We start from the raw sequence: 7,993 nt of genomic DNA on the forward strand, positions 1-7,993 counted from the left end.
GAATGGTTTAGTGTGAATGTATGAAAAATAACATACAGGTCAATGACCTACTAACATGTGATAAATACTTTGGCATTAGAACTTCGGGGATTTACTTAATCATATAGGTTATTAAATTTTTCACATTAACCACCAATAATCACATATAAAATATATATTTGCAGCAAATTAAAAGGATATGTAGAGTGTGACTTGAAAGTATGATGTCAATATTAAACAAGAGGGAACTCGCAATAGCCGTGGCACTTTAAATTATTTTAGGTATGCTTATAGTAAATTAATCTCCGAGACATGTTTTTTTTCTCTCTTTTTATTAGCTATATTTTTGTGAGCCAGAAATACCAAGCGTGGGGAGCACGTATACCTGATTCGATTTTATTACTCATCAGGATATCTACCAGCCTACCATCAAACTGAAATTCTTTTAGTAGGCAGAATTAGAGTAAATTAATCTCTAAGACCTTTGGCGTGATCAAATACATCAATCGAAAGGGCTTCACTCCTAGAGTCCAAAACTGCCTTTCAATCTCCAATCGGTGGAGAAATGATTGTGAGCTACGAGCTAAAAAGTTTCTACTAAAAAACAACAACAACAAAAAACTGATCCACTCAATGTCGCGGCTAACAATTGTGGTAATATCAAAATATGATGACGCTCGATATGCAAGACAACATGTAGGAGAAAATAGCAGTATAGCAGGGCTTTATGAAGTATATAAAGAAATAGCGATCAATCGATAATAAATAGAATAACTTTACATTTTAGCTGTAGCCTTTAAAACACATTATTTTCAGCACTGCCAATATGAATATTCAGAAAATAGTTTAAAACCTACAACAAAGTGATGAAGTTAAACGAGCATAATTTCGTTGAGGCCACTTTAGGTTCTGTATACCTTCAATCGAAAATGATTTCACTTTTTTCTTAAAACTAGGTGTCGCCAATATTATATATTTAGATAAATCCCGTAATATTATACTTTATTCTCTAAAAATAATTAAACCACATGTACAGTCACTATTACTTTCGAAATAATGTTTTCTGAGTAGAATATTTTAGATGTAATTTAAAAGATCAAAAGGAACCAGATATCAACTCTGGCCATATAACACGTGACTGTCGAACGCAAAAACGTGCAACAAGCTGTAACGCCAATACAATAATAATTATTATTACGTTGATCATTCGAATCTTAAACTTGATATTATTTTGTAACAACGCTAAGTACACATGCCTCGATTTTGAAATGACATACTGCTATATAAAGAAATAGCGAATTTTTTGAGCGGCGGATAGTACAAAAGGCTTACATTCTGGATGACGGTTATAGAGGAACGGCGAGTATTTTGGAATTACAGATACAACAACAAAAATGGCGGATCTTTTGGAATTACCCATATATAAAGAAATGGTAAATTTGCAGTTACTAACACTGAAGTCATATCAGTTTATTACCCAAGCACAAAGCAAACGGGAAGAAGGAGAGGCAATAGTGCTAAAACTCCTTGTTCGGTTCCGAGCCGAAAGAAACACACATCTGCTATAATTATCCCCATAAAGAATTTCCTTAGCTGGAGAGCCCAAAATGATATGGCCAAGGTGTCGATATAGATAGTTCATTCTACTTCCCGTTGTGAGCGGAAGTGTATGTTAGTGGCGTTTAGCGCCCTTACGAAAAAAGGTTTTAATGTTAAGTAAAATCGCGTAAAAAAAGTATTGTTTCAAAATTACGTGAGAAATATTTTATAGAAGAAAACATGCTAATATAATAATAATATAGAATAAAACACATATTAATGGGTAATTACACAGAAACAAGTATATCGTAATCGGTAGTTGTGGACTTTTTACGAATTCATTTATATCTTCCAACACACATACACACACTTCATATATTAACCCTAAGCTTTCGAGATAATTTACAAACTTGCATTGAATAACGCTCTTCACTTAACCGTGACATATAAAAACAAATAACCTATTATATCAAATTTGATGAGCCTCAACTTCAAGGCTTAAGAATACCTATGGCTCATAAACTGATTTATATGAAAGTCTTGTACTTCCACCCAAGTACGTTTCGTAAATACCTTTCAGTTACTTCTTCATGTGTTACGATGTAGCTGATTATGATCTAAATTGGAAGTTCAAAAGAATCCAACTCCAGAAATACGTTCACTAAATCCACGAGAAACGGGAAGCACATTCGAAAACTTATAACAAGACATCCGGAGACGGAAGCGTCCATAGATGTAGACGTTTATATCGTAGCAACTTTGTTATGCAATGGTTGAGATTCTCATTCTGTTTTCATAGAAGACCAGAGTGGTCTTTCTGCGTTTCTACAGGTTAATAGTTGTTTACTGCGCCTCAGGCGACACTGGGGGAAAACCGAACATTACTTAAGTTGGGCTGAGAATGCGCATGAGCTAACGTAGCAAACACGTCCTTAAACCGGAATTATTTCCTAACATAAGGGGGTTGTCCCGTCCTCATACGAATAGTTCACGGGCTAAATCTTGATCTATGGTGGTTCATCCATGCGTATTTCCCTGCGTCGTCTGAAGAAATTCGCGTTTTCCTTTTCTAAATTGCCATTGAACTGCGAATCATATTGAAAACATAACTTTCTTCCCCGCATGCAAATTCCAACTCTTCTTTCCGAGGTTAATAGTTTAGGCTTCTCATTAGACGCACTACCTGGTTGTTTAATTCCGCGAAAGCTACACGGGAAGCCTGTAGTCCCGCCACTCTGATTGCTTGGAAAGTAGTTCTCAAAATTCGGCGTTATAAACCAAACTAAACGACACTGTGCTCAAAGTCTACCATTTCACATACGCCGTGGTGTTTGGGTAAGTAAAGTAAACGATAATTTTATTTATTTATTAATCAATTCGATTAAGAATTGTCCCGGAGGAGAGAATGTATTTTGCAGCTGGATAAAGTACGTTACCGATGTAGGTAAAGTTATCATAAAAGCAAAGTGGAAATTTTAGTTTCGAGTTAATTTATTTTAAATAAAATGCCTTCACAGTAATCTTTGAAGTCACGAAGTCGGTTAAATGTAACTTGTATTACAAATTGTAAGCCAAGTCATGTAATAAAAGTAAGAAGATGTTCAGATGTGATGTTATATCCCACAGTTATATACTTATCAGCTAGATGTATTTTCTTATTTTCTAGACGTGCAAATCCATAATATTATCAAAAGGTTTTCTTATTAGTGCTCCGTTAAATTTATTATTCTTTCTTGACTTGTAAATCCACAGTATTCTTAACTTAAGTGTCAGAAGCAATAGCTGAAAAATTATGCATAATATTGGGTTTATACTTTTTTTTCTTTCTCTCACTCATAGTGTACATTATATGTTTAAGCTATACAAAACTGAGACTAATGTTCCCTCAATGTAATTAAACAAACAAAAACTGACTGCTTGTATCGCCTAAAACGGGGTCAAGTGACTACTGTAATTTAATATATATATATATTTTTCCTTTTAACGAATTCGTTACACGAAACAGAAAATATACAGATGTTTGTTGTCTCTCCAGTTCCTCTTATGTGCCAGTGTGCAAGACGGGAAAATAAAAAATGTACATTACTATGTGCATCAGTTCTGGGCTTTCAAATTCAGCGTGGCGGGGTGTGGCCTAATGGTAAGTGTAGCCAGATTGTGAATCCGAGGTTTCAAGATTTGTTCCTTTACTACAGTAATTCGTCCCACACTTTGGAGTCATAGAAGCTCTATAAGAGTGATAGTTAACTACCACTATACGGTCGGACAAGAGTAAACCAAGAGTTGGCGGTGGGTGCCGTAGATTAGCTGCCTTCCCTCTATCGGACCAAAATCAGTGATAGCGTATTCAGCGGCTCTAGATATTATTCCATTATCGTACTTGTTCTAGGAAATGTTTACGTCTTGAATAATGTATTAATTGTTCTTAACGTGATTTTTAAATGACTTAACCCCAAATGTACAGTTTGAAAATAATACAACTGTTTCGTTAATATAAGATACGGGAAGCAGTGGCTATAGTCTTGTGAATTATTTTCGCTAGTGCTAAGTAATAATGACGGTGATTTTTAGTGTTAATATTACCATTTTGTATTATTAATGGTTATCATTTTCCTGGATTCGTCTTCGTTGAATTTCATAATTTAAATGAAACTCTACTTTTGCATTCGGTCTGATTCAACGCAGTACACTTTTATAATACCAAGTAAGAATTTTTAAAGTCTTTACATCTGATAATGGTTAACCTACTTTTTCTGTATCATATCCCACCTTTAAAATTTATCACATTGCAATTCATGGTTTATTTGCAAAAAAAATAAAAAAATAATGGTGATTTGAATAGAGTTCGTTAAACACACACACACACACACACACACACACACACACACACACTGTTACATCTCTGTGTTCGTTTGATAATTTTCCGTAAAAATTCTTTCCGAAGAAACTTTAACAATACAAGCCCTTTCTAAAATTTTAAGTTAAAGTGACTGTGGAAATTAAGTGTATTGCAAAGTTGTATTGTGAAAGAATAAACTAGTTTTCAAACGCTATAATTCACAACGAACGATTCACGCACTTTACCTACTACCGCGCTTGACTCAATTGTCCGTCTCTATCTCTGTCTGCAATTCAGTTGTTGCCGTCACTTCTTGTCGGTCTTTTATATTATAAAAGCGTACATCTCGTCTGTTCGTGGATCTTCTAGAAACTCATCACGTGTTACCAGAGTCACGTGACTTCCGCTATCGTAACAATACCATTTCAATAATGATGATTTGCTTGTGCTCCTAATGTTTGAGTTTGGCCGTTAATCAAATATAATGCATTAATGAGTTTAATAAAGGCCACATTTCTTAAATGTCGTGAAAACAATTATTTTTTTTACAATATAACTAAGAATGAGGTAACAATATATTCGGTTTATTAGATATTGAAATTACCATTTAGTTGCTTTCGTTTTTAAAACTCGTAACATAGGTAAATTAATATGTAAAACAAACAAACAAACTATATACGTAAATCAACACAACTACTAGATCGTTAGTCTTATCTCTTCATGAGTTAAATTGTGGAAAGACGTAATATACATGCTTCATACATATTAGACAGCGTTTAATTCAAGTTTTAACATCACTCGTTGGCCAGGTTTTCGTATTACATCATGTTTCTAAAGGAAATAGAGTACACAACGATTAAACGGAAGATTGTCTTTCCTTCTTCCTTCCTCGTCCCTGAAGAAGGAAGGAAGATTTTCCGATAAAGCACAGTTAGAGCCCTGTTCTGTGAGTGTTAATCTTGGGGGGAAAAAAGCAAAAGAAAAGCTTAGGCCTACACACTATAATCTATAAATGGGTACAAGCAATATGTGACAAATTTATTTAATCTTATCTAATATACAAATTTGGTTTAAATATGTTTGTTTCTTTAAGCGCAAATGTTCATGAAGTACCCATAGCAGTGATCGAGCCCTAATTCTTAGCGCTATAAGTTTTCGAACTTACTCCCAAGCTACCGGAGAGCGGTTAAAAATAGAATATGTATCGATTGTATGACATTTTGAAACAAATATGAAAAATAATGTTCGAGTACTTTCTTTAATGTTCAGTTGCAAAGTGACAAGGTACACAAAGTTCAGTTTATGTTAGTGTGACAAAATTATTATGTAAGTAATTACTTTTAATGTACGCCCTCTGTTATGCTGAAATGATATTGACGTTCAAAGTGTTTTTAAACATATTGACATTTCAATACCCATTAATATAGACGAAGTAAAATATTTAATTTTTGGCGAACTTAAGAATTTTACGGATTGTTTTACGAAAATATCTTTTATTGACTAAAATTGAGCAACGTTTGTACTGAATTTTGGATTTTAGAAAATAAGATTTGTTTGTTTGAATTTTACGCAAAACTACCAGAGGGCTTTATGCACTAGCTGTCCCTAATTTAGGAGTTATAAACTAGAGTAAAGGTAAGCTAGTCAACACCAATCGCCAACAACTCTTGGGCCACTCTACTAACGTATAGTGGGATTGATTTTTACTTTATGACGCCCCTACGGCTGAGAGGACGAGCATGTTCGGTAACGGGATTCGAACTCCTGACCAGCATGTTTTGAATCGAATGCTATAACCAACAGGCCATGCAAGGCCAGAAATAAACTACGGTACACTGGGATTGATAGTAACATTATAACGCCCCTACGGCAAAAACGGGCGAGCATGTTTGGTAACGAGATTTGGACTCGCGAACAGTAAATTTCGAATCGAGTGTCCAAATCACCAGGTCATGCCAGGCTAGAAAATAAAAACTGTGGCGCAACTGTATGCAGTTTGCATATGATACATATGGAAATTAAGGCTACGAATAATGATACAGCAAATTTGTGAATAATATCACTGAGCCCAGTAGTGCTTAGTATGGGCAGATACCAGAGGATTGGAAGCTTGCTAATGTCACTCCTCTTTTCAAAGGATGTGATTGAAAATTGTCCCAGTAATTATAGACCCATTAGTCTTACATCAGTTGTGGGAAAAGTTTTAGAAAGTCTTATAAAAGATGCTTTGTAAAGATATTTAACAAAGTTTAGAATTTTTATTAGATAGTCAACACGGTTTCACTAAGGGAAATTCTTGTCTGACGAATCCCTTAACATTCTTTGAAAAGGTTACTGCTTATGTAGGTGAGGGTAGTGGTGTAGATTTGGTGTATCTGGATTTTTAGAAAGCATTTGATAAGGTGACACATAAAATACTCGTAAAAAAAAATGTTAACTCTATAGATGTGGGGGATAAGTTGGCAAATTGGATAGAACAGTGGTTGGATTTAAGAAAGCGGAGGTTTGTTACAAATGGAGTTCAGTCAAACTAGATTAATGTTACGAGTGGGGTACCTCAGGGCTTGGTCCTTGCTGTTTTTGATTTACATTAATGACATTCATGACGGGGGTGATCAATAAATTATTTAAATTTGTAGATGATATTAAGGTATTGTGAAGATCTTGCTGATTTACAAAATGATTTAGATCATTTAGTGAGTTGGGCAAATAAATGGCAAATGGGTTTTAATTATAATAAATGCAAGCTAAAGCATGTGGGTTATCACAATTTCAATTATAAGTATAATTTGGATGAGAATAACCTTAAGAGTGTCATGAAAGAAAGGGATCTTGGTGTAATGGTTGATCAGTCTCTTGAGTCAACTAAGCTGTTGCAAGTGGTAGCACAAATAGTATTTTAAGTTGTATCTACAGAAATATTGAATACAAATCTAAAGAGATTATAATTTCATTGTACAGGTCACTGGTTATACCACATTTGGAGTATTGTGTTCATTTTTGGGCTCCTTACCTTAGGAAGGACATTGAGTTGTTGGAAAGGGTTCAGAGAAGGGTTACTAGAATGATTCCTGGGGTGGAGGGGGTTGTCATACGAGGAGAGGTTGAAATCTCTCAAATTATTTTCTCTTGCAAAAAGAAAAGTTAGATGGGATCTGATTGAGGGGTTTAAGATTGTAAACATTATTGATAGTTTTGATGCATCATTTTTTTTTTTCCATACTTAACAGTGAGAATAGTAAGACTAGGGGACAAAAAAATTTAAATTTTGACACTGTAGGAGTCATCTTCAGCTAAGACAGTTTTATTTTACTAACAGGGTGGTTGGCTTTTGGAATGGGTTGCCTTCGGATGTTGTGGAGGCAGTAAATTTAATTGAGTTTAAGAGAAAGCTTGATAAGTAAATGAATGATAAGGGCTAGCTTCTTTTTTTTGTCATTTATTTATAATAATTTAGTTTTGAGTATGGGATAGTGAAGATTGACTTACAGGTCCCACGTTGTCCCAAAATATTATTTTATGTTTTTTTTCATATGAACTAGTATCAAAGCAATGTGTGTATGTGCGCTACCAGTTTTTTTTTTTTTTGGGGGGGGGGGGGTTTTTAATACCTCCAACCCCATTGAACCACTAGGC

At 34.6% G+C, this 7,993-nt stretch overlaps 1 protein-coding gene and 1 long non-coding RNA gene across 3 annotated transcripts in view; one reads left to right on the forward strand and one right to left on the reverse strand.

The window, feature by feature from the left end:
• The window catches only part of LOC111087829, a 14,732-nt gene extending 12,023 nt beyond the window's left edge, over positions 1 to 2,709 (reverse strand). Inside the window, exon 1 of the long non-coding RNA XR_002612459.1 lies at positions 2,092 to 2,709. This is a non-coding gene — a long non-coding RNA (uncharacterized LOC111087829). The remainder of the gene's footprint in view (positions 1 to 2,091) is intronic.
• LOC106467688 (proclotting enzyme-like) overlaps positions 2,369 to 7,993 on the forward strand; it is a 38,468-nt gene continuing 32,843 nt past the window's right edge. Inside the window, exon 1 of one of the 2 annotated variants that reach the window (XM_013928064.2) lies at positions 2,369 to 2,853. The gene's annotated coding sequence lies outside the window, so the exon portion shown is untranslated. The remainder of the gene's footprint in view (positions 2,854 to 7,993) is intronic. The other variant, XM_022395889.1, reaches the window with a different exon arrangement.

The sequence above is a fragment of the Limulus polyphemus genome, unplaced genomic scaffold (assembly GCF_000517525.1).
Source record: "Limulus polyphemus unplaced genomic scaffold, Limulus_polyphemus-2.1.2 Scaffold2706, whole genome shotgun sequence".
Classification (NCBI taxonomy): domain Eukaryota; kingdom Metazoa; phylum Arthropoda; class Merostomata; order Xiphosura; family Limulidae; genus Limulus; species Limulus polyphemus.